The sequence below is a fragment of the Rhipicephalus microplus genome, chromosome 8, assembly GCF_043290135.1.
Source record: "Rhipicephalus microplus isolate Deutch F79 chromosome 8, USDA_Rmic, whole genome shotgun sequence".
Taxonomy (NCBI): domain Eukaryota; kingdom Metazoa; phylum Arthropoda; class Arachnida; order Ixodida; family Ixodidae; genus Rhipicephalus; species Rhipicephalus microplus.
This window is the reverse complement of record NC_134707.1, coordinates 79,681,884-79,702,682: the sequence shown is the minus strand read 5'-3', so window position 1 is coordinate 79,702,682 and position 20,799 is coordinate 79,681,884. Positions and strand designations below refer to the sequence as shown.

At 45.4% G+C, this 20,799-nt stretch overlaps 52 non-coding genes across 52 annotated transcripts; all 52 read right to left on the bottom strand.

Annotated features, from left to right (window-relative positions):
• Nucleotides 1-190: 190 nt before the first annotated feature.
• On the bottom strand, nt 191-282 carry TRNAI-UAU (transfer RNA isoleucine (anticodon UAU)). Its single transcript is given in 2 exon segments — nt 191-226; nt 245-282. It is a non-coding gene; the product is annotated as a tRNA-Ile (tRNA).
• A 143-nt stretch (nt 283-425) lies between these two features.
• Nucleotides 426-517, bottom strand: TRNAI-UAU (transfer RNA isoleucine (anticodon UAU)). The gene is given in 2 exon segments: nt 426-461; nt 480-517. It is a non-coding gene; the product is annotated as a tRNA-Ile (tRNA).
• Nucleotides 518-660: 143 nt separating this feature from the next.
• TRNAI-UAU (transfer RNA isoleucine (anticodon UAU)) lies at nt 661-752 on the bottom strand. Its single transcript is given in 2 exon segments — nt 661-696; nt 715-752. It is a non-coding gene; the product is annotated as a tRNA-Ile (tRNA).
• Nucleotides 753-1,109: 357 nt separating this feature from the next.
• On the bottom strand, nt 1,110-1,201 carry TRNAK-UUU (transfer RNA lysine (anticodon UUU)). Its single transcript is given in 2 exon segments — nt 1,110-1,145; nt 1,164-1,201. It is a non-coding gene; the product is annotated as a tRNA-Lys (tRNA).
• A 143-nt stretch (nt 1,202-1,344) lies between these two features.
• On the bottom strand, nt 1,345-1,436 carry TRNAI-UAU (transfer RNA isoleucine (anticodon UAU)). The gene is given in 2 exon segments: nt 1,345-1,380; nt 1,399-1,436. It is a non-coding gene; the product is annotated as a tRNA-Ile (tRNA).
• A 1,307-nt stretch (nt 1,437-2,743) lies between these two features.
• TRNAI-UAU (transfer RNA isoleucine (anticodon UAU)) lies at nt 2,744-2,835 on the bottom strand. Its single transcript is given in 2 exon segments — nt 2,744-2,779; nt 2,798-2,835. It is a non-coding gene; the product is annotated as a tRNA-Ile (tRNA).
• A 143-nt stretch (nt 2,836-2,978) lies between these two features.
• Nucleotides 2,979-3,070, bottom strand: TRNAI-UAU (transfer RNA isoleucine (anticodon UAU)). The gene is given in 2 exon segments: nt 2,979-3,014; nt 3,033-3,070. It is a non-coding gene; the product is annotated as a tRNA-Ile (tRNA).
• Nucleotides 3,071-3,213: 143 nt separating this feature from the next.
• TRNAI-UAU (transfer RNA isoleucine (anticodon UAU)) lies at nt 3,214-3,305 on the bottom strand. The gene is given in 2 exon segments: nt 3,214-3,249; nt 3,268-3,305. It is a non-coding gene; the product is annotated as a tRNA-Ile (tRNA).
• A 610-nt stretch (nt 3,306-3,915) lies between these two features.
• Nucleotides 3,916-4,007, bottom strand: TRNAI-UAU (transfer RNA isoleucine (anticodon UAU)). Its single transcript is given in 2 exon segments — nt 3,916-3,951; nt 3,970-4,007. It is a non-coding gene; the product is annotated as a tRNA-Ile (tRNA).
• Nucleotides 4,008-4,150: 143 nt separating this feature from the next.
• On the bottom strand, nt 4,151-4,242 carry TRNAI-UAU (transfer RNA isoleucine (anticodon UAU)). The gene is given in 2 exon segments: nt 4,151-4,186; nt 4,205-4,242. It is a non-coding gene; the product is annotated as a tRNA-Ile (tRNA).
• A 378-nt stretch (nt 4,243-4,620) lies between these two features.
• Nucleotides 4,621-4,712, bottom strand: TRNAI-UAU (transfer RNA isoleucine (anticodon UAU)). The gene is given in 2 exon segments: nt 4,621-4,656; nt 4,675-4,712. It is a non-coding gene; the product is annotated as a tRNA-Ile (tRNA).
• A 607-nt stretch (nt 4,713-5,319) lies between these two features.
• Nucleotides 5,320-5,411, bottom strand: TRNAI-UAU (transfer RNA isoleucine (anticodon UAU)). Its single transcript is given in 2 exon segments — nt 5,320-5,355; nt 5,374-5,411. It is a non-coding gene; the product is annotated as a tRNA-Ile (tRNA).
• A 143-nt stretch (nt 5,412-5,554) lies between these two features.
• TRNAI-UAU (transfer RNA isoleucine (anticodon UAU)) lies at nt 5,555-5,646 on the bottom strand. Its single transcript is given in 2 exon segments — nt 5,555-5,590; nt 5,609-5,646. It is a non-coding gene; the product is annotated as a tRNA-Ile (tRNA).
• Nucleotides 5,647-5,789: 143 nt separating this feature from the next.
• On the bottom strand, nt 5,790-5,881 carry TRNAI-UAU (transfer RNA isoleucine (anticodon UAU)). The gene is given in 2 exon segments: nt 5,790-5,825; nt 5,844-5,881. It is a non-coding gene; the product is annotated as a tRNA-Ile (tRNA).
• Nucleotides 5,882-6,257: 376 nt separating this feature from the next.
• Nucleotides 6,258-6,349, bottom strand: TRNAI-UAU (transfer RNA isoleucine (anticodon UAU)). The gene is given in 2 exon segments: nt 6,258-6,293; nt 6,312-6,349. It is a non-coding gene; the product is annotated as a tRNA-Ile (tRNA).
• A 143-nt stretch (nt 6,350-6,492) lies between these two features.
• TRNAV-UAC (transfer RNA valine (anticodon UAC)) lies at nt 6,493-6,584 on the bottom strand. Its single transcript is given in 2 exon segments — nt 6,493-6,528; nt 6,547-6,584. It is a non-coding gene; the product is annotated as a tRNA-Val (tRNA).
• A 143-nt stretch (nt 6,585-6,727) lies between these two features.
• On the bottom strand, nt 6,728-6,819 carry TRNAI-UAU (transfer RNA isoleucine (anticodon UAU)). Its single transcript is given in 2 exon segments — nt 6,728-6,763; nt 6,782-6,819. It is a non-coding gene; the product is annotated as a tRNA-Ile (tRNA).
• Nucleotides 6,820-6,962: 143 nt separating this feature from the next.
• TRNAK-UUU (transfer RNA lysine (anticodon UUU)) lies at nt 6,963-7,054 on the bottom strand. Its single transcript is given in 2 exon segments — nt 6,963-6,998; nt 7,017-7,054. It is a non-coding gene; the product is annotated as a tRNA-Lys (tRNA).
• Nucleotides 7,055-7,197: 143 nt separating this feature from the next.
• On the bottom strand, nt 7,198-7,289 carry TRNAV-UAC (transfer RNA valine (anticodon UAC)). Its single transcript is given in 2 exon segments — nt 7,198-7,233; nt 7,252-7,289. It is a non-coding gene; the product is annotated as a tRNA-Val (tRNA).
• Nucleotides 7,290-8,131: 842 nt separating this feature from the next.
• Nucleotides 8,132-8,223, bottom strand: TRNAI-UAU (transfer RNA isoleucine (anticodon UAU)). The gene is given in 2 exon segments: nt 8,132-8,167; nt 8,186-8,223. It is a non-coding gene; the product is annotated as a tRNA-Ile (tRNA).
• Nucleotides 8,224-8,366: 143 nt separating this feature from the next.
• TRNAI-UAU (transfer RNA isoleucine (anticodon UAU)) lies at nt 8,367-8,458 on the bottom strand. The gene is given in 2 exon segments: nt 8,367-8,402; nt 8,421-8,458. It is a non-coding gene; the product is annotated as a tRNA-Ile (tRNA).
• A 613-nt stretch (nt 8,459-9,071) lies between these two features.
• Nucleotides 9,072-9,163, bottom strand: TRNAI-UAU (transfer RNA isoleucine (anticodon UAU)). Its single transcript is given in 2 exon segments — nt 9,072-9,107; nt 9,126-9,163. It is a non-coding gene; the product is annotated as a tRNA-Ile (tRNA).
• A 143-nt stretch (nt 9,164-9,306) lies between these two features.
• Nucleotides 9,307-9,398, bottom strand: TRNAI-UAU (transfer RNA isoleucine (anticodon UAU)). Its single transcript is given in 2 exon segments — nt 9,307-9,342; nt 9,361-9,398. It is a non-coding gene; the product is annotated as a tRNA-Ile (tRNA).
• A 378-nt stretch (nt 9,399-9,776) lies between these two features.
• On the bottom strand, nt 9,777-9,868 carry TRNAI-UAU (transfer RNA isoleucine (anticodon UAU)). Its single transcript is given in 2 exon segments — nt 9,777-9,812; nt 9,831-9,868. It is a non-coding gene; the product is annotated as a tRNA-Ile (tRNA).
• Nucleotides 9,869-10,246: 378 nt separating this feature from the next.
• TRNAI-UAU (transfer RNA isoleucine (anticodon UAU)) lies at nt 10,247-10,338 on the bottom strand. The gene is given in 2 exon segments: nt 10,247-10,282; nt 10,301-10,338. It is a non-coding gene; the product is annotated as a tRNA-Ile (tRNA).
• Nucleotides 10,339-10,951: 613 nt separating this feature from the next.
• TRNAI-UAU (transfer RNA isoleucine (anticodon UAU)) lies at nt 10,952-11,043 on the bottom strand. Its single transcript is given in 2 exon segments — nt 10,952-10,987; nt 11,006-11,043. It is a non-coding gene; the product is annotated as a tRNA-Ile (tRNA).
• A 609-nt stretch (nt 11,044-11,652) lies between these two features.
• TRNAI-UAU (transfer RNA isoleucine (anticodon UAU)) lies at nt 11,653-11,744 on the bottom strand. The gene is given in 2 exon segments: nt 11,653-11,688; nt 11,707-11,744. It is a non-coding gene; the product is annotated as a tRNA-Ile (tRNA).
• Nucleotides 11,745-11,887: 143 nt separating this feature from the next.
• Nucleotides 11,888-11,979, bottom strand: TRNAV-UAC (transfer RNA valine (anticodon UAC)). Its single transcript is given in 2 exon segments — nt 11,888-11,923; nt 11,942-11,979. It is a non-coding gene; the product is annotated as a tRNA-Val (tRNA).
• Nucleotides 11,980-12,355: 376 nt separating this feature from the next.
• Nucleotides 12,356-12,447, bottom strand: TRNAI-UAU (transfer RNA isoleucine (anticodon UAU)). The gene is given in 2 exon segments: nt 12,356-12,391; nt 12,410-12,447. It is a non-coding gene; the product is annotated as a tRNA-Ile (tRNA).
• A 143-nt stretch (nt 12,448-12,590) lies between these two features.
• TRNAV-UAC (transfer RNA valine (anticodon UAC)) lies at nt 12,591-12,682 on the bottom strand. Its single transcript is given in 2 exon segments — nt 12,591-12,626; nt 12,645-12,682. It is a non-coding gene; the product is annotated as a tRNA-Val (tRNA).
• A 143-nt stretch (nt 12,683-12,825) lies between these two features.
• TRNAI-UAU (transfer RNA isoleucine (anticodon UAU)) lies at nt 12,826-12,917 on the bottom strand. The gene is given in 2 exon segments: nt 12,826-12,861; nt 12,880-12,917. It is a non-coding gene; the product is annotated as a tRNA-Ile (tRNA).
• Nucleotides 12,918-13,060: 143 nt separating this feature from the next.
• Nucleotides 13,061-13,152, bottom strand: TRNAK-UUU (transfer RNA lysine (anticodon UUU)). Its single transcript is given in 2 exon segments — nt 13,061-13,096; nt 13,115-13,152. It is a non-coding gene; the product is annotated as a tRNA-Lys (tRNA).
• A 143-nt stretch (nt 13,153-13,295) lies between these two features.
• Nucleotides 13,296-13,387, bottom strand: TRNAV-UAC (transfer RNA valine (anticodon UAC)). Its single transcript is given in 2 exon segments — nt 13,296-13,331; nt 13,350-13,387. It is a non-coding gene; the product is annotated as a tRNA-Val (tRNA).
• Nucleotides 13,388-13,530: 143 nt separating this feature from the next.
• Nucleotides 13,531-13,622, bottom strand: TRNAI-UAU (transfer RNA isoleucine (anticodon UAU)). The gene is given in 2 exon segments: nt 13,531-13,566; nt 13,585-13,622. It is a non-coding gene; the product is annotated as a tRNA-Ile (tRNA).
• A 143-nt stretch (nt 13,623-13,765) lies between these two features.
• Nucleotides 13,766-13,857, bottom strand: TRNAV-UAC (transfer RNA valine (anticodon UAC)). Its single transcript is given in 2 exon segments — nt 13,766-13,801; nt 13,820-13,857. It is a non-coding gene; the product is annotated as a tRNA-Val (tRNA).
• Nucleotides 13,858-14,233: 376 nt separating this feature from the next.
• Nucleotides 14,234-14,325, bottom strand: TRNAI-UAU (transfer RNA isoleucine (anticodon UAU)). Its single transcript is given in 2 exon segments — nt 14,234-14,269; nt 14,288-14,325. It is a non-coding gene; the product is annotated as a tRNA-Ile (tRNA).
• Nucleotides 14,326-14,468: 143 nt separating this feature from the next.
• Nucleotides 14,469-14,560, bottom strand: TRNAV-UAC (transfer RNA valine (anticodon UAC)). Its single transcript is given in 2 exon segments — nt 14,469-14,504; nt 14,523-14,560. It is a non-coding gene; the product is annotated as a tRNA-Val (tRNA).
• Nucleotides 14,561-14,703: 143 nt separating this feature from the next.
• TRNAI-UAU (transfer RNA isoleucine (anticodon UAU)) lies at nt 14,704-14,795 on the bottom strand. Its single transcript is given in 2 exon segments — nt 14,704-14,739; nt 14,758-14,795. It is a non-coding gene; the product is annotated as a tRNA-Ile (tRNA).
• A 143-nt stretch (nt 14,796-14,938) lies between these two features.
• TRNAK-UUU (transfer RNA lysine (anticodon UUU)) lies at nt 14,939-15,030 on the bottom strand. Its single transcript is given in 2 exon segments — nt 14,939-14,974; nt 14,993-15,030. It is a non-coding gene; the product is annotated as a tRNA-Lys (tRNA).
• A 143-nt stretch (nt 15,031-15,173) lies between these two features.
• Nucleotides 15,174-15,265, bottom strand: TRNAV-UAC (transfer RNA valine (anticodon UAC)). Its single transcript is given in 2 exon segments — nt 15,174-15,209; nt 15,228-15,265. It is a non-coding gene; the product is annotated as a tRNA-Val (tRNA).
• An 842-nt stretch (nt 15,266-16,107) lies between these two features.
• On the bottom strand, nt 16,108-16,199 carry TRNAI-UAU (transfer RNA isoleucine (anticodon UAU)). Its single transcript is given in 2 exon segments — nt 16,108-16,143; nt 16,162-16,199. It is a non-coding gene; the product is annotated as a tRNA-Ile (tRNA).
• Nucleotides 16,200-16,342: 143 nt separating this feature from the next.
• Nucleotides 16,343-16,434, bottom strand: TRNAI-UAU (transfer RNA isoleucine (anticodon UAU)). The gene is given in 2 exon segments: nt 16,343-16,378; nt 16,397-16,434. It is a non-coding gene; the product is annotated as a tRNA-Ile (tRNA).
• A 378-nt stretch (nt 16,435-16,812) lies between these two features.
• TRNAK-UUU (transfer RNA lysine (anticodon UUU)) lies at nt 16,813-16,904 on the bottom strand. Its single transcript is given in 2 exon segments — nt 16,813-16,848; nt 16,867-16,904. It is a non-coding gene; the product is annotated as a tRNA-Lys (tRNA).
• A 144-nt stretch (nt 16,905-17,048) lies between these two features.
• On the bottom strand, nt 17,049-17,140 carry TRNAI-UAU (transfer RNA isoleucine (anticodon UAU)). The gene is given in 2 exon segments: nt 17,049-17,084; nt 17,103-17,140. It is a non-coding gene; the product is annotated as a tRNA-Ile (tRNA).
• A 613-nt stretch (nt 17,141-17,753) lies between these two features.
• Nucleotides 17,754-17,845, bottom strand: TRNAK-UUU (transfer RNA lysine (anticodon UUU)). Its single transcript is given in 2 exon segments — nt 17,754-17,789; nt 17,808-17,845. It is a non-coding gene; the product is annotated as a tRNA-Lys (tRNA).
• Nucleotides 17,846-18,458: 613 nt separating this feature from the next.
• On the bottom strand, nt 18,459-18,550 carry TRNAI-UAU (transfer RNA isoleucine (anticodon UAU)). Its single transcript is given in 2 exon segments — nt 18,459-18,494; nt 18,513-18,550. It is a non-coding gene; the product is annotated as a tRNA-Ile (tRNA).
• Nucleotides 18,551-18,693: 143 nt separating this feature from the next.
• On the bottom strand, nt 18,694-18,785 carry TRNAI-UAU (transfer RNA isoleucine (anticodon UAU)). The gene is given in 2 exon segments: nt 18,694-18,729; nt 18,748-18,785. It is a non-coding gene; the product is annotated as a tRNA-Ile (tRNA).
• Nucleotides 18,786-19,398: 613 nt separating this feature from the next.
• TRNAI-UAU (transfer RNA isoleucine (anticodon UAU)) lies at nt 19,399-19,490 on the bottom strand. The gene is given in 2 exon segments: nt 19,399-19,434; nt 19,453-19,490. It is a non-coding gene; the product is annotated as a tRNA-Ile (tRNA).
• A 143-nt stretch (nt 19,491-19,633) lies between these two features.
• Nucleotides 19,634-19,725, bottom strand: TRNAI-UAU (transfer RNA isoleucine (anticodon UAU)). Its single transcript is given in 2 exon segments — nt 19,634-19,669; nt 19,688-19,725. It is a non-coding gene; the product is annotated as a tRNA-Ile (tRNA).
• A 143-nt stretch (nt 19,726-19,868) lies between these two features.
• TRNAI-UAU (transfer RNA isoleucine (anticodon UAU)) lies at nt 19,869-19,960 on the bottom strand. The gene is given in 2 exon segments: nt 19,869-19,904; nt 19,923-19,960. It is a non-coding gene; the product is annotated as a tRNA-Ile (tRNA).
• Nucleotides 19,961-20,103: 143 nt separating this feature from the next.
• TRNAI-UAU (transfer RNA isoleucine (anticodon UAU)) lies at nt 20,104-20,195 on the bottom strand. Its single transcript is given in 2 exon segments — nt 20,104-20,139; nt 20,158-20,195. It is a non-coding gene; the product is annotated as a tRNA-Ile (tRNA).
• A 377-nt stretch (nt 20,196-20,572) lies between these two features.
• TRNAI-UAU (transfer RNA isoleucine (anticodon UAU)) lies at nt 20,573-20,664 on the bottom strand. Its single transcript is given in 2 exon segments — nt 20,573-20,608; nt 20,627-20,664. It is a non-coding gene; the product is annotated as a tRNA-Ile (tRNA).
• Nucleotides 20,665-20,799: the final 135 nt, after the last annotated feature.

The following is a 20,799-nucleotide window of genomic DNA, read 5'->3' as shown; positions in this document are numbered from 1 at the left end:
GAACTGTCGTGTAAGTACCGTGCGCTAACCAATTGCGCCGCTGGGGAACACGGTCGCTCGTAGGAGTCTTTCCTTTAGGACTGCTGTCTGCGCAAAACTCCAGTAAACAAATTTTTTCGAGCCAGGCAGTCGCCAGCATCGAGTATACATTTAACCTCATGACTAAATATGAAAACTAATAAAAATTTCATTCCACAGGTGAGTCTCGAACTCACAACCTCGGCATAGCTGACGAGAACTGTCGTATAAGTACCGTGCGCTAACCAATTGCGCCACTGGGGAACACGGTCGCACGTAGGAGTCTTTTCTTTAGGACTGTTGTCTACACACACCTCCAGTAAGCAAATGTTTTCGAGCCAGACAGTCGCCAGCATTGAGTATACAATTAACCTCATGACTAATAATGAAAACTAATAAGAATTTCATTCCCCAGGTGAGGCTCGAACTCGCAACCCCGGCATAGCTCACGAGAACTGTCGTATAAGTACCGTGCGCTAACCAATTGCGCCACTGGGGAACACGGTTTCACGTAAGAGTGTTTCCTTTAGGACTGTTGTCTACACACACCTCCAGTAAACAAATGTTTTCGAGCCAGGCAGTGGCCAGCATTGAGTATACAATTAATCTCATGACTAAGTATGAACACTAATAAAAATTTCATTCCCCAGGTGAGGCTCAAACTCACAACCCCGGCATAGCTCACGAGAACTGTCGTATAAGTACCGTGCGCTACCCAATTGCGCCACTGGGGAACACGGTTTCACGTTAGAGTGTTTCCTTTACGACTGTTGTCTACACAAACCTCCAGTAAACAAATGTTTTCGAACTAGGCAGTCGCCAGCATGTATAAATATGAAAACTAATAAAAATTTCATTCCCCAGGTGAGGCTCCAACTCACAACCCAGGCATAGCTCACGAGAACTGTCGTATAAGTACCGTGCGCTAACCAATTGCGCCACTGGGGAACACGGTCGCACGTAAGAGTGTTTCCTTTAGGACTGTTGTCTCCACACAACTCTAGTAAACAAATGTTTTCGAGCCAGGCAGTCGCCAGCATTGAGTATACAATTAACCTCATGACTAAATATGAACACTAATAAAAATTTCATTCCCCAGGTGAGGCTCGAACTCACAACCCCGGCATAGCTCACGAGAACTTTCTTAAAAGTACCGTGCGCTAACCGATTGCGCCACTGGGGAACACGGTCACACGTAGGAGTCTTTCCTTTAGGACTGTTGTCTGCGCAAAACTCCAGTAAACAAACGTTTTCGAGCCAGGCAGTCGCCAGCATTCAGTATATAATGAACCTCACGACTAAATATGAAAACTAATAAAAATTTCATTCCCCAGGTGAGGCTCGAACTCACAACCCCGGCATAGCTCACGAGAACTGTCGTATAAGCACCGTGCGCTAACCAATTGCGCCACTGGGGAACACGGTCGCACGTAGGAGTCTTTCCTTCAAGACTGTTGTCTACACACAACTCCAGTAAACAAATGTTTTCGAGCCAGGCAGTCACCAGCATTGAGTATACAATTAACCTCATGACTAAATATGAGAACTAATGAAAATTTCATTCCCCAGGTGAGGCTCGAACTCACAACCCCTGCATAGCTCACGAGAACTGTCCTATAAATACAGCGCTAACCAATTGCGCCACTGGGGAACAAGGTTGCACGTAAAAGTGTTGCCTTTAGGACTGTTGTCTACACACAACTCCAGTAAACAAATGTTTTCGAGCCAGGCAGTCACCAGCATTGAGTATACAATTAACCTCATGACTAAATATGAGAACTAATGAAAATTTCATTCCCCAGGTGAGGCTCGAACTCACAACCCCAGCATAGCTCACGAGAACTGTCCTATAAATACAGCGCTAACCAAATGCGCCACTGGGGAACAAGGTTGCACGTAAAAGTGTTGCCTTTAGGACTGTTGTCTACACACAACTCCAGTAAACAAATGTTTTCGGGCCAGGCAGTCGCCAGCATTGAGTATACAATTACCTCATGTATAAATATGAAAACTAATAAAAATTTCATTCCCCAGGTGAGGGTCGAACTCACAACCCCAGCATAGCTCACGAGAACTGTCCTATAAATACAGCGCTAACCAATTGCGCCACTGGGGAACAAGGTTGCACGTAAAAGTGTTGCCTTTAGGACTGTTGTCTACACACAACTCCAGTAAACAAATGTTTTCGGGCCAGGCAGTCGCCAGCATTGAGTATACAATTACCTCATGGCTAAATATGAAAACTAATGAAAATTTCACTCCCCAGGCGAGGCTCAAACTCACAACCCCGGCATAGCTCACGAGAACTGTCCTATAAATTCAGCGCTAACCAATTGCGCCACCGGGGAAACCGGTTGCACGTAAAAGTGTTTCCTTTAGGACTGTTGTCTACACACAACTCCAGTAAACAAATCTTTTCGGGCCAGGCAGTCGCCAGCATTGAGTATACAATTACCTCATGGTTAAATATGAAAACTAATAAAAATTTCACTCCCCAGGCGAGGCTCAAACTCACAACCCCTGCATAGCTCACGAGAACTGTCGTGTAAGTACCGTGCGCTAACCAATTGCGCCACTGGGGAACACGGTCGCTCGTAGGAGTCTTTCCTTTAGGACTGCTGTCTGCGCAAAACTCCAGTAAACAAATTTTTTCGAGCCAGGCAGTCGCCAGCATCGAGTATACATTTAACCTCATGACTAAATATGAAAACTAATAAAAATTTCATTCCACAGGTGAGTCTCGAACTCACAACCTCGGCATAGCTGACGAGAACTGTCGTATAAGTACCGTGCGCTAACCAATTGCGCCACTGGGGAACACGGTCGCACGTAGGAGTCTTTTCTTTAGGACTGTTGTCTACACACACCTCCAGTAAGCAAATGTTTTCGAGCCAGGTAGTCGCCAGCATTGAGTATACAATTAACCTCATGACTAATAATGAAAACTAATAAGAATTTCATTCCCCAGGTGAGGCTCGAACTCACAACCCCGGCATAGCTCACGAGAACTGTCGTATAGGTACCGTGCGCTACCCAATTGCGCCACTGGGGAACACGGTTTCACGTTAGAGTGTTTCCTTTAGGACTGTTGTCTGCGCAAACCTCCAGTAAACAAACGTTTTCGAGCCAGGCAGTCGCCAGCATTGAGTATACAATTAACCTCATGTATAAATATGAACACTAATAAAAATTTCATTCCCCAGGTGAGGCTCGAACTCACAACCCCGGCATAGCTCACGAGAACTGTCGTATAAGTACCGTGCGCTAACCAATTGCGCCACTGGGGAACACGGTTGCACGTAAGAGTGTTTCCTTTAGGACTGTTGTCTACACACACCTCCAGTAAACAAATGTTTTCGAGCCAGGCAGTCACCAGCATTGAGTATACAATTAACCTCATGACTAAATATGAGAACTAATGAAAATTTCATTCCCCAGGTGAGGCTCGAACTCACAACCCCAGCATAGCTCACGAGAACTGTCCTATAAATACAGCGCTAACCAATTGCGCCACTGGGGAACAAGGTTGCACGTAAAAGTGTTGCCTTTCGGACTGTTGTCTACACACAACTCCAGTAAACAAATGTTTTCGGGCCAGGCAGTCGCCAGCATTGAGTATACAATTACCTCATGTATAAATATGAAAACTAATAAAAATTTCATTCCCCAGGTGAGGCTCCAACTCACAACCCAGGCATAGCTCACGAGAACTGTCGTATAAGTACCGTGCGCTAACCAATTGCGCCACTGGGGAACACGGTTGCACGTAAGAGTGTTTCCTTTAGGACTGTTGTCTACACACACCTCCAGTAAACAAATGTTTTCAAGCCAGGCAGTCGCCAGCATTGAGTACACAATTAACCTCATGACTAATATCGAAAACTAATAAAAATTTCATTCCCCAGGTGAGGCTCGAACTCACAACCCCGGCATAGCTCACGAGAACTGTCGTATAAGTACCGTGCGCTAACCAACTGCGCCACTGGGGAACACGGTTTCACGTAAGAGTGTTTCCTTTAGGACTGTTGTCTACACACACCTCCAGTAAACAAATGTTTTCGAGCCAGGCAGTCGCCAGCATTGAGTATACAATTAACCTCATGACTAAATATGAACACTAATAAAAATTTCATTCCCCAGGTGAGGCTCGAACTCACAACCCCGGCATAGGTCACGAGAACTGTCGTATAAGTACCGTGCGCTAACCAATTGCGCCACTGGGGAAAACGGTTGCACGTAAGAGTGTTTCCTTTAGGACTGTTGTCTACACACACCTCCAGTAAACAAATGTTTTCAAGCCAGGCAGTCGCCAGCATTGAGTATACAATTAACCTCATGACTAAATATGAAAACTAATAAAAATTTCATTCCCCAGGTGAGGCTCGAACTCACAACCCCGGCATAGCTCACGAGAACTGTCGTATAGGTACCGTGTGCTAACTAATTGCGCCACTGGAGAACGCGGTCGCACGTAGGAGTCTTTCCTTTAGGACTGTTGTCTACACACAACTCCAGTAAACAAATGTTTTCGAGCCAGGCAGTCGCCAGCATTGAGTATACAATTAACCTCATGACTAATTATGAAAACTAATAAAAATTTTATTCCCCAGGTGAGGCTCGAACTCACAACCCCGGCATAGCTCACGAGAACTGTCGTATAAGTACCGTGCGCTAACCAATTGCGCCACTGGGGAACACGGTCACACGTAAGAGTGTTTCCTTTAGGACTGTTGTCTCCACACAACTCTAGTAAACAAATGTTTTCGAGCCAGGCAGTCGCCAGCATTGAGTATACAATTAACCTTATGACTAAATATGAAAACTAATGAAAATTTCATTCCCCAGGTGAGGCTCGAACTCACAAACCCAGCATAGCTCACGAGAACTGTCCTATAAATACAGCGCTAACCAATTGCGCCACTGGGGAACACGGTTGCACGTAAAAGTGTTTCCTTTAGGACTGTTGTCTACACACAACTCCAGTAGACAAATGTTTTCGGGCCAGGCAGTCGCCAGCATTGAGTATACAATTACCTCATGGCTAAATATGAAAACTAATGAAAATTTCACTCCCCAGGCGAAGCTCAAACTCACAACCCCGGCATAGCTCACGAGAACTGTCCTATAAATTCAGCGCTAACCAATTGCGCCACTGGAGAACACGGTTGCACGTAAAAGTGTTTCCTTTAGGACTGTTGTCTACACACAACTCCAGTAAACAAATGTTTTCGGGCCAGGCAGTCGCCAGCATTGAGTATACAATTACCTCATGGCTAAATATGAAAACTAATAAAAATTTCATTCCCCAGGTGAGGCTCGAACTCACAACCCCGGCATAGCTCACGAGAACTGTCGTATAAGTACCGTGCGCTAACCAATTGCGCCACTGAGGAACACGGTCGCACGTAGGAGTCTTTTCTTTAGGACTGTTGTCTACACACAACTCCAGTAAACAAATGTTTTCGAGCTAGGCAGTCGCAAGCATTGAGTATACAATTAACCTCATGTATAAATATGAAAACTAATAAAAATTTCATTCCCCAGGTGAGGCTCGAACTCGCAACCCCGGCATAGCTCACGAGAACTGTCGTATAAGTACCGTGCGCTAACCAATTGCGCCACTGGGGAACACGGTTTCACGTAAGAGTGTTTCCTTTAGGACTGTTGTCTACACACATCTCCAGTAAACAAATGTTTTCGAGCCAGGCAGTGGCCAGCATTGAGTATACAATTAATCTCATGACTAAGTATGAACACTAATAAAAATTTCATTCCCCAGGTGAGGCTCAAACTCACAACCCCGGCATAGCTCACGAGAACTGTCGTATAAGTACCGTGCGCTACCCAATTGCGCCACTGGGGACACGGTTTCACGTTAGAGTGTTTCCTTTACGACTGTTGTCTACACAAACCTCCAGTAAACAAATGTTTTCGAGCTAGGCAGTCGCCAGCATTGAGTATACAATTAACCTCATGTATAAATATGAAAACTAATAAAAATTTCATTCCCAGGTGAGGCTCCAACTCACAACCCAGACATAGCTCACGAGAACTGTCGTATAAGTACCGTGCGCTAACCAATTGCGCCACTGGGGAACACGGTTGCACGTAAGAGTGTTTCCTTTAGGACTGTTGTCTACACACACCTCCAGTAAACAAATGTTTTCAAGCCAGGCAGTCGCCAGCATTGAGTACACAATTAACCTCATGACTAATATCGAAAACTAATAAAAATTTCATTCCCCAGGTGAGGCTCGAACTCACAACCCCGGCATAGCTCACGAGAACTGTCGTATAAGTACCGTGCGCTAACCAATTGCGCCACTCGGGAACACGGTTGCACGTAAAAGTGTTTCCTTTAGGACTGCTGTCTACACACACCTCCAGTAAGCAAATGTTTTCGAGCCAGGCAGTCGCCAGCATTGAGTATACAATTAACCTCATGACTAAATATGAACACTAATAAAAATTTCATTCCCCAGGTGAGGCTCGAACTCACAACCCCGGCATAGCTCACGAGAACTGTCGTGTAAGTACCGTGCGCTAACCAATTGTGCCACTGGGGAACACGGTTGCACGTAAGAGTGTTTCCTTTAGGACTGTTGTCTACACACACCTCCAGTAAACAAATGTTTTCGAGCCAGGCAGTCGCCAGCATTGAGTATACAATTAACCTCATCACTAAATATGAAAACTAATAAAAATTTTATTCCCCAGGTGAGGCTCGAACTCACAACCCCGGCATAGCTCACGAGAACTGTCGTATAAGTACCGTGCGCTAACCAATTGCGCCACTGGGGAGCACGGTCGCACGTAAGAGTGTTTCATTTAGGACTGTTGTCTCCACACAACTCTAGTAAAAAAATGTTTTCGAGCCAGGCAGTCGCCAGCATTGAGTATACAATTAACCTCATGACTAAATATGAACACTATTAAAAATTTCATTCCCCAGGTGAGGCTCGAACTCACAACCCCGGCATAGCTCACGAGAACTTTCTTAAAAGTACCATGCGCTAACCGATTGCGCCACTGGGGAACACGGTCACACGTAGGAGTCTTTCCTTTAGGACTGTTGTCTGCGCAAAACTCCAGTAAACAAACGTTTTCGAGCCAGGCAGTCGCCAGCATTCAGTATACAATGAACCTCACGACTAAATATGAAAACTAATAAAAATTTCATTCCCCAGGTGAGGCTCGAACTCACAACCCCGGCATAGCTCACGAGAACTATCGTGTAAGCACCGTGCGCTAACCAATTGCGCCACTGGGGAACACGGTCGCACGTAGGAGTCTTTCCTTCAAGACTGTTGTCTACACACAACTCCAGTAAACAAATGTTTTCGAGCCAAGCAGTCACCAGCATTGAGTATACAATTAACCTCATGACTAAATATGAGAACTAATGAAAATTTCATTCCCCAGGTGAGGCTCGAACTCACAACCCCAGCATAGCTCACGAGAACTGTCCTATAAATACAGCGCTAACCAATTGCGCCACTGGGGAACAAGGTTGCACGTAAAAGTGTTGCCTTTAGGACTGTTGTCTACACACAACTCCAGTAAACAAATGTTTTCGGGCCAGGCAGTCGCCAGCATTGAGTATACAATTACCTCATGGCTAAATATGAAAACTAATGAAAATTTCACTCCCCAGGCGAGGCTCAAACTCACAACCCCGGCATAGCTCACGAGAACTGTCCTATAAATTCAGCGCTAACCAATTGCGCCACCGGGAAAACCGGTTGCACGTAAAAGTGTTTCCTTTAGGACTGTTGTCTACACACAACTCCAGTAAACAAATGTTTTCGGGCCAGGCAGTCGCCAGCATTGAGTATACAATTACCTCATGGTTAAATATGAAAACTAATAAAAATTTCACTCCCCAGGCGAGGCTCAAACTCACAACCCCTGCATAGCTCACGAGAACTGTCGTGTAAGTACCGTGCGCTAACCAATTGCGCCACTGGGGAACACGGTCGCTCGTAGGAGTCTTTCCTTTAGGACTGTTGTCTGCGCAAAACTCCAGTAAACAAATTTTTTCGAGCCAGGCAGTCGCCAGCATCGAGTATACATTTAACCTCATGACTAAATATGAAAACTAATAAAAATTTCATTCCACAGGTGAGTCTCGAACTCACAACCTCGGCATAGCTGACGAGAACTGTCGTATAAGTACCGTGCGCTAACCAATTGCGCCACTGGGGAACACGGTCGCACGTAGGAGTCTTTTCTTTAGGACTGTTGTCTACACACACCTCCAGTAAGCAAATGTTTTCGAGCCAGGCAGTCGCCAGCATTGAGTATACAATTAACCTCATGACTAATAATGAAAACTAATAAGAATTTCATTCCCCAGGTGAGGCTCGAACTCGCAACCCCGGCATAGCTCACGAGAACTGTCGTATAAGTACCGTGCGCTAACCAATTGCGCCACTGGGGAACACGGTTTCACGTAAGAGTGTTTCCTTTAGGACTGTTGTCTACACACACCTCCAGTAAACAAATGTTTTCGAGCCAGGCAGTGGCCAGCATTGAGTATACAATTAATCTCATGACTAAGTATGAACACTAATAAAAATTTCATTCCCCAGGTGAGGCTCAAACTCACAACCCCGGCACAGCTCACGAGAACTGTTGTATAAGTACCGTGCGCTACCCAATTGCGCCACTGGGGAACACGATTTCACGTTAGAGTGTTTCCTTTACGACTGTTGTCTACACAAACCTCCAGTAAACAAATGTTTTCGAGCTAGGCAGTCGCCAGCATTGAGTATACAATTAACCTCATGTATAAATATGAAAACTAATAAAAATTTCATTCCCCAGGTGAGGCTCCAACTCACAACCCAGGCATAGCTCACGAGAACTGTCGTATAAGTACCGTGCGCTAACCAATTGCGCCACTGGGGAACACGGTTGCACGTAAGAGTGTTTCCTTTAGGACTGTTGTCTACACACAGCTCCAGTAAACAAATGTTTTCAAGCCAGGCAGTCGCCAGCATTGAGTACACAATTAACCTCATGACTAATATCGAAAACTAATAAAAATTTCATTCCCCAGGTGAGGCTCGAACTCACAACCCCGGCATAGCTAACGAGAACTGTCGTATAAGTACCGTGCGCTAACCAATTGCGCCACTCGGGAACACGGTTGCACGTAAAAGTGTTTCCTTTAGGACTGTTGTCTACACACACCTCCAGTAAGCAAATGTTTTCGAGCCAGGCAGTCGCCAGCATTGAGTATACAATTAACCTCAAGACTAATAATGAAAACTAATAAGAATTTCATTCCTCAGGTGAGGCTCGAACTCACAACCCCGGCATAGCTCACGAGAACTGTCGTATAAGTACCGTGCGCTAACCAACTGCGCCACTGGGGAACACGGTTTCACGTAGGAGTGTTTCCTTTAGGACTGTTGTCTACACACACCTCCAGTAAACAAATGTTTTCGAGCCAGGCAGTCGCCAGCATTGAGTATACAATTAACCTCATGACTAAATATGAACACTAATAAAAATTTCATTCCCCAGGTGAGGCTCGAACTCACAACTCCGGCATAGCTCACGAGAACTGTCGTATAAGTACTGTGCGCGAACCGATTGCGCCACTGGGGAACACGGTTTCACGTAAGAGTGTTTCCTTTAGGACTGTTGTCTACACACACCTCCAGTAAACAAATGTTTTCGAGCCAGGCCGTCGCCAGCATTGAGTATACAATTAACCTCATGACTAAATATGAACACTAATAAAAATTTCATTCCCCAGGTGAGGCTCGAACTCACAACCCCGGCATAGGTCACGAGAACTGTCGTATAAGTACCGTGCGCTAACCAATTGCGCAACTGGGGAACACGGTTGCCCGTAAGAGGGTTTCCTTTACGACTGTTGTCTCCACACAACTCCAGTAAACAAATGTTTCCGAGCCAGGCAGTCGCCAGCATTGAGTATACAATTAACCTCAAGGTTAAATATGAAAACTAATGAAAATTCCATTCCCCAGGTGAGGCTCAAACTCACAACTCCGGCATAGCTCACCAGAACTTTCGTAAAGGTACCGTGCGCTAACCGATTGCGCCACTGGGGAACACGGTCACACGTAGGAGTCTTTCCTTTAGGACTGTTGTCTGCGCAAAACTCCAGTAAACAAACGTTTTCGAGCAAGGCAGTCGCCAGCATTCAGTATACAATGAACCTCACGACTAAGTATGAAAACTAATAAAAATTTCTTTCCCCAGGTGAGGCTCGAACTCACAACCCCGGCATAGCTCACGAGAACTGTCGTATAAGTACCGTGCGCTAACCAATTGCGCCACTGGGGAACACGGTCGCACATAGAAGTCTTTCCTTTAAGACTGTTGTCTACACACAACTCCAGTAAACAAATGTTTTCGAGCCAGGCAGTCTCCAGCATTGAGTATACAATTAACCGCATGACTAAATATGAAAACTAATAAAAATTTCATTCCCCAGGTGAGGCTCGAGCTCAAAACTCTGGCATAGCTAACGAGAACTGTCGTATAAGTACCATGCGCTAACCAATTGCGCCACTGGGGAACATGGTTGCACGTAAGAGTGTTTCCTTTAGGACAGTTGTCTACACACACCTCCAGTAAACAAATGTTTTCGAGCCAGGCAGTCGTCAGCATTTAGTATACAATTAACCTCATGACTAAATATGAAATCTAAGAAAAATTTGATTCCAGAGGTGAGGCTCGAACTCACAACCCCGGCATAGCTCATGAGAACTGTCGTATAGGTACCGTGTGCTAACTAATTGCGCCACTGGAGAACACGGTCGCACGTAGGAGTCTTTCCTTTAGGACTGTTGTCTACACACAACCACAGTAAACAAATGTTTTCGAGCCAGGCAGTCGCCAGCATTGAGTATACAATTAACCTCATGACTAAGTATGAAAACTAATAAAAATTTTATTCCCCAGGTGAGGCTCGAACTCACAACCCCGGCATAGCTCACGAGAACTGTCGTATAAGTACCGTGCTCTAACCAATTGCGCCACTGGGGAACACGGTCACACGTAAGAGTGTTTCCTTTAGGACTGTTGTCTCCACACAACTCTAGTAAACAAATGTTTTCGAGCCAGGCAGTCGCCAGCATTGAGTATACAATTAACCTTATGACTAAATATGAAAACTAATGAAAATTTCATTCCCCAGGTGAGGCTCGAACTCACAACCCCAGCATAGCTCACGAAAACTGTCCTATAAATACAGCGCTAACCAATTGCGCCACTGGGGAACACGGTTGCACGCAAAAATTGTTTCCTTTAGGACTGTTGTCTACACACAACTCCAGTAAACAAATGTTTTCGGGCCAGGCAGTCGCCAGCATTGAGTATACAATTACCTCATGGCTAAATATGAAAACTAATGAAAATTTCACTCCCCAGGCGAAGCTCAAACTCACAACACCGGCATAGCTCACGAGACCTGTCCTATAATTTCAGCGCTAACCAATTGCGCCACTGGAGAACACGGTTGCACGTAAGAGTGTTTCCTTTAGGACTGTTGTCTACACACACCTCCAGTAAACAAATGTTTTCAAGCCAGGCAGTCGCCAGCATTGAGTACACAATTAACCTCATGACTAATATCGAAAACTAATAAAAATTTCATTCCCCAGGTGAGGCTCGAACTCACAACCCCGGCATAGCTCACGAGAACTGTCGTATAAGTACCGTGCGCTAACCAATTGCGCCACTCGGGAACACGGTTGCACGTAAAAGTGTTTCCTTTAGGACTGCTGTCTACACACACCTCCAGTAAGCAAATGTTTTCGAGCCAGGCAGTCGCCAGCATTGAGTATACAATTAACCTCATGACTAAATATGAACACTAATAAAAATTTCATTCCCCAGGTGAGGCTCGAACTCACAACCCCGGCATAGCTCACGAGAACTGTCGTGTAAGTACCGTGCGCTACCCAATTGCGCCACTGGGGACACGGTTTCACGTTAGAGTGTTTCCTTTACGACTGTTGTCTACACAAACCTCCAGTAAACAAATGTTTTCGAGCTAGGCAGTCGCCAGCATTGAGTATACAATTAACCTCATGTATAAATATGAAAACTAATAAAAATTTCATTCCCAGGTGAGGCTCCAACTCACAACCCAGACATAGCTCACGAGAACTGTCGTATAAGTACCGTGCGCTAACCAATTGCGCCACTGGGGAACACGGTTGCACGTAAGAGTGTTTCCTTTAGGACTGTTGTCTACACACACCTCCAGTAAACAAATGTTTTCAAGCCAGGCAGTCGCCAGCATTGAGTACACAATTAACCTCATGACTAATATCGAAAACTAATAAAAATTTCATTCCCCAGGTGAGGCTCGAACTCACAACCCCGGCATAGCTCACGAGAACTGTCGTATAAGTACCGTGCGCTAACCAATTGCGCCACTCGGGAACACGGTTGCACGTAAAAGTGTTTCCTTTAGGACTGCTGTCTACACACACCTCCAGTAAGCAAATGTTTTCGAGCCAGGCAGTCACCAGCATTGAGTATACAATTAACCTCATGACTAAATATGAACACTAATAAAAATTTCATTCCCCAGGTGAGGCTCGAACTCACAACCCCGGCATAGCTCACGAGAACTGTCGTGTAAGTACCGTGCGCTAACCAATTGTGCCACTGGGGAACACGGTTGCACGTAAGAGTGTTTCCTTTAGGACTGTTGTCTACACACACCTCCAGTAAACAAATGTTTTCGAGCCAGGCAGTCGCCAGCATTGAGTATACAATTAACCTCATCACTAAATATGAAAACTAATAAAAATTTTATTCCCCAGGTGAGGCTCGAACTCACAACCCCGGCATAGCTCACGAGAACTGTCGTATAAGTACCGTGCGCTAACCAATTGCGCCACTGGGGAGCACGGTCGCACGTAAGAGTGTTTCATTTAGGACTGTTGTCTCCACACAACTCTAGTAAAAAAATGTTTTCGAGCCAGGCAGTCGCCAGCATTGAGTATACAATTAACCTCATGACTAAATATGAACACTATTAAAAATTTCATTCCCCAGGTGAGGCTCGAACTCACAACCCCGGCATAGCTCACGAGAACTTTCTTAAAAGTACCATGCGCTAACCGATTGCGCCACTGGGGAACACGGTCACACGTAGGAGTCTTTCCTTTAGGACTGTTGTCTGCGCAAAACTCCAGTAAACAAACGTTTTCGAGCCAGGCAGTCGCCAGCATTCAGTATACAATGAGCCTCACGACTAAATATGAAAACTAATAAAAATTTCATTCCCCAGGTGAGGCTCGAACTCACAACCCCGGCATAGCTCACGAGAACTATCGTGTAAGCACCGTGCGCTAACCAATTGCGCCACTGGGGAACACGGTCGCACGTAGGAGTCTTTCCTTCAAGACTGTTGTCTACACACAACTCCAGTAAACAAATGTTTTCGAGCCAAGCAGTCACCAGCATTGAGTATACAATTAACCTCATGACTAAATATGAGAACTAATGAAAATTTCATTCCCCAGGTGAGGCTCGAACTCACAACCCCGGCATAGCTCACGAGAACTGTCGTATAAGTACCGTGCGCTAACCAATTGCGCCACTCGGGAACACGGTTGCACGTAAAAGTGTTTCCTTTAGGACTGCTGTCTACACACACCTCCAGTAAGCAAATGTTTTCGAGCCAGGCAGTCGCCAGCATTGAGTATACAATTAACCTCATGACTAAATATGAACACTAATAAAAATTTCATTCCCCAGGTGAGGCTCGAACTCACAACCCCGGCATAGCTCACGAGAACTGTCGTGTAAGTACCGTGCGCTACCCAATTGCGCCACTGGGGACACGGTTTCACGTTAGAGTGTTTCCTTTACGACTGTTGTCTACACAAACCTCCAGTAAACAAATGTTTTCGAGCTAGGCAGTCGCCAGCATTGAGTATACAATTAACCTCATGTATAAATATGAAAACTAATAAAAATTTCATTCCCAGGTGAGGCTCCAACTCACAACCCAGACATAGCTCACGAGAACTGTCGTATAAGTACCGTGCGCTAACCAATTGCGCCACTGGGGAACACGGTTGCACGTAAGAGTGTTTCCTTTAGGACTGTTGTCTACACACACCTCCAGTAAACAAATGTTTTCAAGCCAGGCAGTCGCCAGCATTGAGTACACAATTAACCTCATGACTAATATCGAAAACTAATAAAAATTTCATTCCCCAGGTGAGGCTCGAACTCACAACCCCGGCATAGCTCACGAGAACTGTCGTATAAGTACCGTGCGCTAACCAATTGCGCCACTCGGGAACACGGTTGCACGTAAAAGTGTTTCCTTTAGGACTGCTGTCTACACACACCTCCAGTAAGCAAATGTTTTCGAGCCAGGCAGTCGCCAGCATTGAGTATACAATTAACCTCATGACTAAATATGAACACTAATAAAAATTTCATTCCCCAGGTGAGGCTCGAACTCACAACCCCGGCATAGCTCACGAGAACTGTCGTGTAAGTACCGTGCGCTAACCAATTGTGCCACTGGGGAACACGGTTGCACGTAAGAGTGTTTCCTTTAGGACTGTTGTCTACACACACCTCCAGTAAACAAATGTTTTCGAGCCAGGCAGTCGCCAGCATTGAGTATACAATTAACCTCATCACTAAATATGAAAACTAATAAAAATTTTATTCCCCAGGTGAGGCTCGAACTCACAACCCCGGCATAGCTCACGAGAACTGTCGTATAAGTACCGTGCGCTAACCAATTGCGCCACTGGGGAGCACGGTCGCACGTAAGAGTGTTTCATTTAGGACTGTTGTCTCCACACAACTCTAGTAAAAAAATGTTTTCGAGCCAGGCAGTCGCCAGCATTGAGTATACAATTAACCTCATGACTAAATATGAACACTATTAAAAATTTCATTCCCCAGGTGAGGCTCGAACTCACAACCCCGGCATAGCTCACGAGAACTTTCTTAAAAGTACCATGCGCTAACCGATTGCGCCACTGGGGAACACGGTCACACGTAGGAGTCTTTCCTTTAGGACTGTTGTCTGCGCAAAACTCCAGTAAACAAACGTTTTCGAGCCAGGCAGTCGCCAGCATTCAGTATACAATGAGCCTCACGACTAAATATGAAAACTAATAAAAATTTCATTCCCCAGGTGAGGCTCGAACTCACAACCCCGGCATAGCTCACGAGAACTATCGTGTAAGCACCGTGCGCTAACCAATTGCGCCACTGGGGAACACGGTCGCACGTAGGAGTCTTTCCTTCAAGACTGTTGTCTACACACAACTCCAGTAAACAAATGTTTTCGAGCCAAGCAGTCACCAGCATTGAGTATACAATTAACCTCATGACTAAATATGAGAACTAATGAAAATTTCATTCCCCAGGTGAGGCTCGAACTCACAACCCCAGCATAGCTCACGAGAACTGTCCTATAAATACAGCGCTAACCAATTGCGCCACTGGGGAACAAGGTTGCACGTAAAAGTGTTGCCTTTAGGACTGTTGTCTACACACAACTCCAGTAAACAAATGTTTTCGGGCCAGGCAGTCGCCAGCATTGAGTATACAATTACCTCATGGCTAAATATGAAAACTAATGAAAATTTCACTCCCCAGGCGAGGCTCAAACTCACAACCCCGGCATAGCTCACGAGAACTGTCCTATAAATTCAGCGCTAACCAATTGCGCCACCGGGAAAACCGGTTGCACGTAAAAGTGTTTCCTTTAGGACTGTTGTCTACACACAACTCCAGTAAACAAATGTTTTCGGGCCAGGCAGTCGCCAGCATTGAGTATACAATTACCTCATGGTTAAATATGAAAACTAATAAAAATTTCACTCCCCAGGCGAGGCTCAAACTCACAACCCCTGCATAGCTCACGAGAACTGTCGTGTAAGTACCGTGCGCTAACCAATTGCGCCACTGGGGAACACGGTCGCTCGTAGGAGTCTTTCCTTTAGGACTGTTGTCTGCGCAAAACTCCAGTAAACAAATTTTTTCGAGCCAGGCAGTCGCCAGCATCGAGTATACATTTAACCTCATGACTAAATATGAAAACTAATAAAAATTTCATTCCACAGGTGAGTCTCGAACTCACAACCTCGGCATAGCTGACGAGAACTCTCGTATAAGTACCGTGCGCTAACCAATTGCGCCACTGGGGAACACGGTCGCACGTAGGAGTCTTTTCTTTAGGACTGTTGTCTACACACACCTCCAGTAAGCAAATGTTTTCGAGCCAGGCAGTCGCCAGCATTGAGTATACAATTAACCTCATGACTAATAATGAAAACTAATAAGAATTTCATTCCCCAGGTGAGGCTCGAACTCGCAACCCCGGCATAGCTCACGAGAACTGTCGTATAAGTACCGTGCGCTAACCAATTGCGCCACTGGGGAACACGGTTTCACGTAAGAGTGTTTCCTTTAGGACTGTTGTCTACACACACCTCCAGTAAACAAATGTTTTCGAGCCAGGCAGTGGCCAGCATTGAGTATACAATTAATCTCATGACTAAGTATGAACACTAATAAAAATTTCATTCCCCAGGTGAGGCTCAAACTCACAACCCCGGCACAGCTCACGAGAACTGTTGTATAAGTACCGTGCGCTACCCAATTGCGCCACTGGGGAACACGATTTCACGTTAGAGTGTTTCCTTTACGACTGTTGTCTACACAAACCTCCAGTAAACAAATGTTTCCGAGCCAGGCAGTCGCCAGCATTGAGTATACAATTAACCTCAAGGCTAAATATGAAAACTAATGAAAATTCCATTCCCCAGGTGAGGCTCAAACTCACAACCCCGGCATAGCTCACGAGAACTTTCGTAAAGGTACCGTGCGCTAACCGATTGCGCCACTGGGGAACACGGTCACACGTAGGAGTCTTTCCTTTAGGACTCTTGTCTGCGCAAAACTCCAGTAAACAAATGTTTTCGAGCCAGGCAGTCGCCAGCATTCAGTATACAATGAACCTCACGACTAAATATGAAAACTAATAAAAAATTTCATTCCCCAGGTGAGGCTCGAACTCACAACCCCGGCATAGCTCACGAGAACTGTCGTATAAGTACCGTGCGCTAACCAATTGCGCCACTGTGGAACATGGTTGCACGTAAGAGTGTTTCCTTTAGGACTGTTGTCTACACACACCTCCAGTAAGCAAATGTTTTCGAGCCAGGCAGTCGCCAGCATTGAGTATACAATTAACCTCATGACTAAATATGAAAACTAATAAAAATTTCATTCCCCAAGTGAGGTTCGAACTCACAACCCCGGCATAGCTCACGAGAACTGTCGTATAAGCACCGTGCACTAACCAATTGCGCCACTGGGGAACGCGGTTGCACGTAAGAGTGTTTCCTTTAGGACTGTTGTCTACACACACCTCCAGTAAACAAATGTTTTCGAGCCAGGCAGTCGCCAGCATTGAGTATACAATTAACCTCATGACTAAATAGGAAAACTAATTAAAATTTCATTCCCCAGGTGAGGCTCGAACTCTCAACCCGCGCATAGCTCACGAGAACTGTCGTATAAGTACCGTGCGCTAACCAATTGCGCCACTGGGGAACACGGTTGCACGTAAGAGGGTTTCCTTTACGACTGTTGTCTCCACACAACTCCAGTAAACAAATGTTTCCGAGCCAGGCAGTCGCCAGCATTGAGTATACAATTAACCTCAAGGCTAAATATGAAAACTAATGAAAATTCCATTCCCCAGGTGAGGCTCAAACTCACAACCCCGGCATAGCTCACGAGAACTTTCGTAAAGGTACCGTGCGCTAACCAATTGCGCCACTGGGGAACACGGTCACACGTAGGAGTCTTTCCTTTAGGACTGTTGTCTGCGCAAAACTCCCGTAAACAAATGTTTTCGAGCCAGGCAGTCGCCAGCATTGAGTATACAATATACCTCATGACTAAATATGAAAACTAATAAAAATTTCATTCCCCAGGTGAGGCTCGAACTCACAACCCCGGCATAGCTCACGAGAACTGTCGTATAAGTACCGTCCACTAACCAATTGCGCCACTGTGGAACATGGTTGCACGTAAGAGTGTTTCCTTTAGGACTGTTGTGTACACACACCTCCAGTAAACAAATGTTTTCGAGCCAGGCAGTGGCCAGCATTGAGTATACAATTAACCTCATGACTAAATATGAAAACTAATAAAAATTTCATTCCCCAGGTGAGGCTCGAACTCACAACCCCGGCATAGCTCACGAGAACTGTCGTGTAAGTACCGTGCGCTAACCAATATCGCCACTGGGGAACACGGTCGCACGTAGGAGTCTTTCCTTTAGGACTGTTGTCTGCGCAAAACTCCAGTAAACAAATTTTTTCGAGCCAGGCAGTGGCCAGCATTGAGTATACATTTAACCTCATGACTAAATATGAAAACTAATAAAAATTTCATTCCACAGGTGAGTCTCGAACTCACAACCTCGGCATAGCTGACGAGAACTGTCGTATAAGTACCGTGCGCTAACCAATTGCGCCACTGGGGAACACGGTCGCACGTAGGAGTCTTTTCTTTAGGACTGTTGTCCACACACAACTCCAGTAAACAAATGTTTTCGAGCTAGGCAGTCGCCAGCATTCAGTATACAATGAACCTCACGACTAAATATGAAAACTAATAAAAATTTCATTCCTCAGGTGAGGCTCGAACTCACAACCCCGGCATAGCTCACGAGAACTGTCGTATAAGTACCGTGCGCTAACCAATTGCGCCACTGGGGAACACGGTCGCACGTAGGAGTCTTTCCTTTAGGACTGTTGTCTGCGCAAAACTCCAGTAAAAAATTTTTTTCGAGCCAGGCAGTCGCCAGCATTGAGTATACAATTAACCTCATGACTAAATATGAAAACTAATAAAAATTTCATTCCCCAGGTGAGGCTCGAACTCACAACTCCGGCATAGCTCACGAGAACTGTCGTATAAGTACCGTGCGCTAACCAATTGCGCCACTGTGGAACATGGTTGCACGTAAGAGTGTTTCCTTTAGGACTGTTGTCTACACACACCTCTAATAAACAAATGTTTTCGAGCCAGGCAGTCGCCAGCATTGAGTATACAATTCAACTCATGACTAAATATGAAAACTAATAAAAATTTTATTCCCCAGATGAGGCTCGAACTCACAACCCCGGCATTGCTCACGAGAACTGTCGTATAAGTACCGTGTGCTAACCAATAGCGCCACTGGGGAACACGGTTGCACGTAAGAGTGTTTCCTTTACAACTGTTGTCTACACACTCCTCCAGTAAACAAATGTTTTCGAGCCAGGCAGTCGCCAGCATTGAGTATACAATATACCTCATGACTAAATATGAAAACTAATAAAAATTTCATTCCCCAGGTGAGGCTCGAACTCACAACCCCGGCATAGCTCACGAGAACTGTCGTATAAGTACCGTGCGCTAACCAATTGCGCCACTGTGGAACATGGTTGCACGTAAGAGTGTTTCCTTTAGGACTGTTGTCTACACACACCTCCAGTAAACAAATGTTTTCGAGCCAGGCAGTGGCCAGCATTGAGTATACAATTAACCTCATGACTAAATATGAAAACTGATAAAAATTTCATTCCCCAGGTGAGGCTCGAACTCACAACCCCGGCATATCTCACGAGAACTGTCGTATAAGTACCGTGCGCTAACCGATTGCGCCACGGGGGAACACGGTCGCAAGTAGGAGTCTTTCCTTTAGGACTGTTGTCTGCGCAAAACTCCAGTAAACAAATTTTTTCGAGCCAGGCAGTCGCCAGCATTGAGTATACATTTAACCTCATGACTAAATATGAAAACTAATAAAAATTTCATTCCACACGTGAGTCTCGAACTCACAACCTCGGCATAGCTGACGAGAACTGTCGTATAAGTACCGTGCGCTAACCAATTGCGCCACTGGGGAACACGGTCGCACGTAGGAGTCTTTCCTTTAAGACTGTTGTCTACACACAACTCCAGTAAACAAATGTTTTCGAGCCAGGCAGTCACCAGCATTGAGTGTACAATTAACCGCATGACTAAATATGAAAACTAATAAAAATTTCATTCCCCAGGTGAGGCTCGAACTCACAACCCCGGCATAGCTCACGAGAACTGTCGTATAAGTACCGTGCGCTAACCAATTGCGCCACTCGGGAATACGGTTTCACGTAAGAGTGTTTCCTTTAGGACTGTTGTCTACACACACCTCCAGAAAACAAATGTTTCCGAGCCAGCAGTCGTCAGCATTTAGTATACAATTAACCTCATGACTAAATATGAAATATAATAAACATTTGATTCCATAGGTGAGTCTCGAACTCACAACCTCGGCATAGCTGACGAGAACTGTCGTATAAGTACCGTGCGCTAACCAATTGCGCCACTGGGGAACACAGTCGCACGTAGGAGTCTTTTGTTTAGGACTGTTGTCTACACACAACTCCAGCAAACAAATGTTTTCGAGCTAGGCAGTCACCAGCATTGAGTATACAATTAACCTCATGACTAAATATGAAAACTAATAAAAAATTCATTCCCCAGGTGAGGCTCGAACTCACAACCCCGGCATAGCTCACGAGAACTGCCGTATAAGTACCGTGCGCTAACCAATTGCGCCACTGGGGAACACGGTTGCACGTAAGAGTGTTTCCTTTAGGACTGTTGTCTACACACACCTCCAGTAAACAAATGTTTTCAAGCCAGGCAGTCACCAGCATTGAGTATACAATTAACCTCATGACTAAATAGGAAAACTAATAA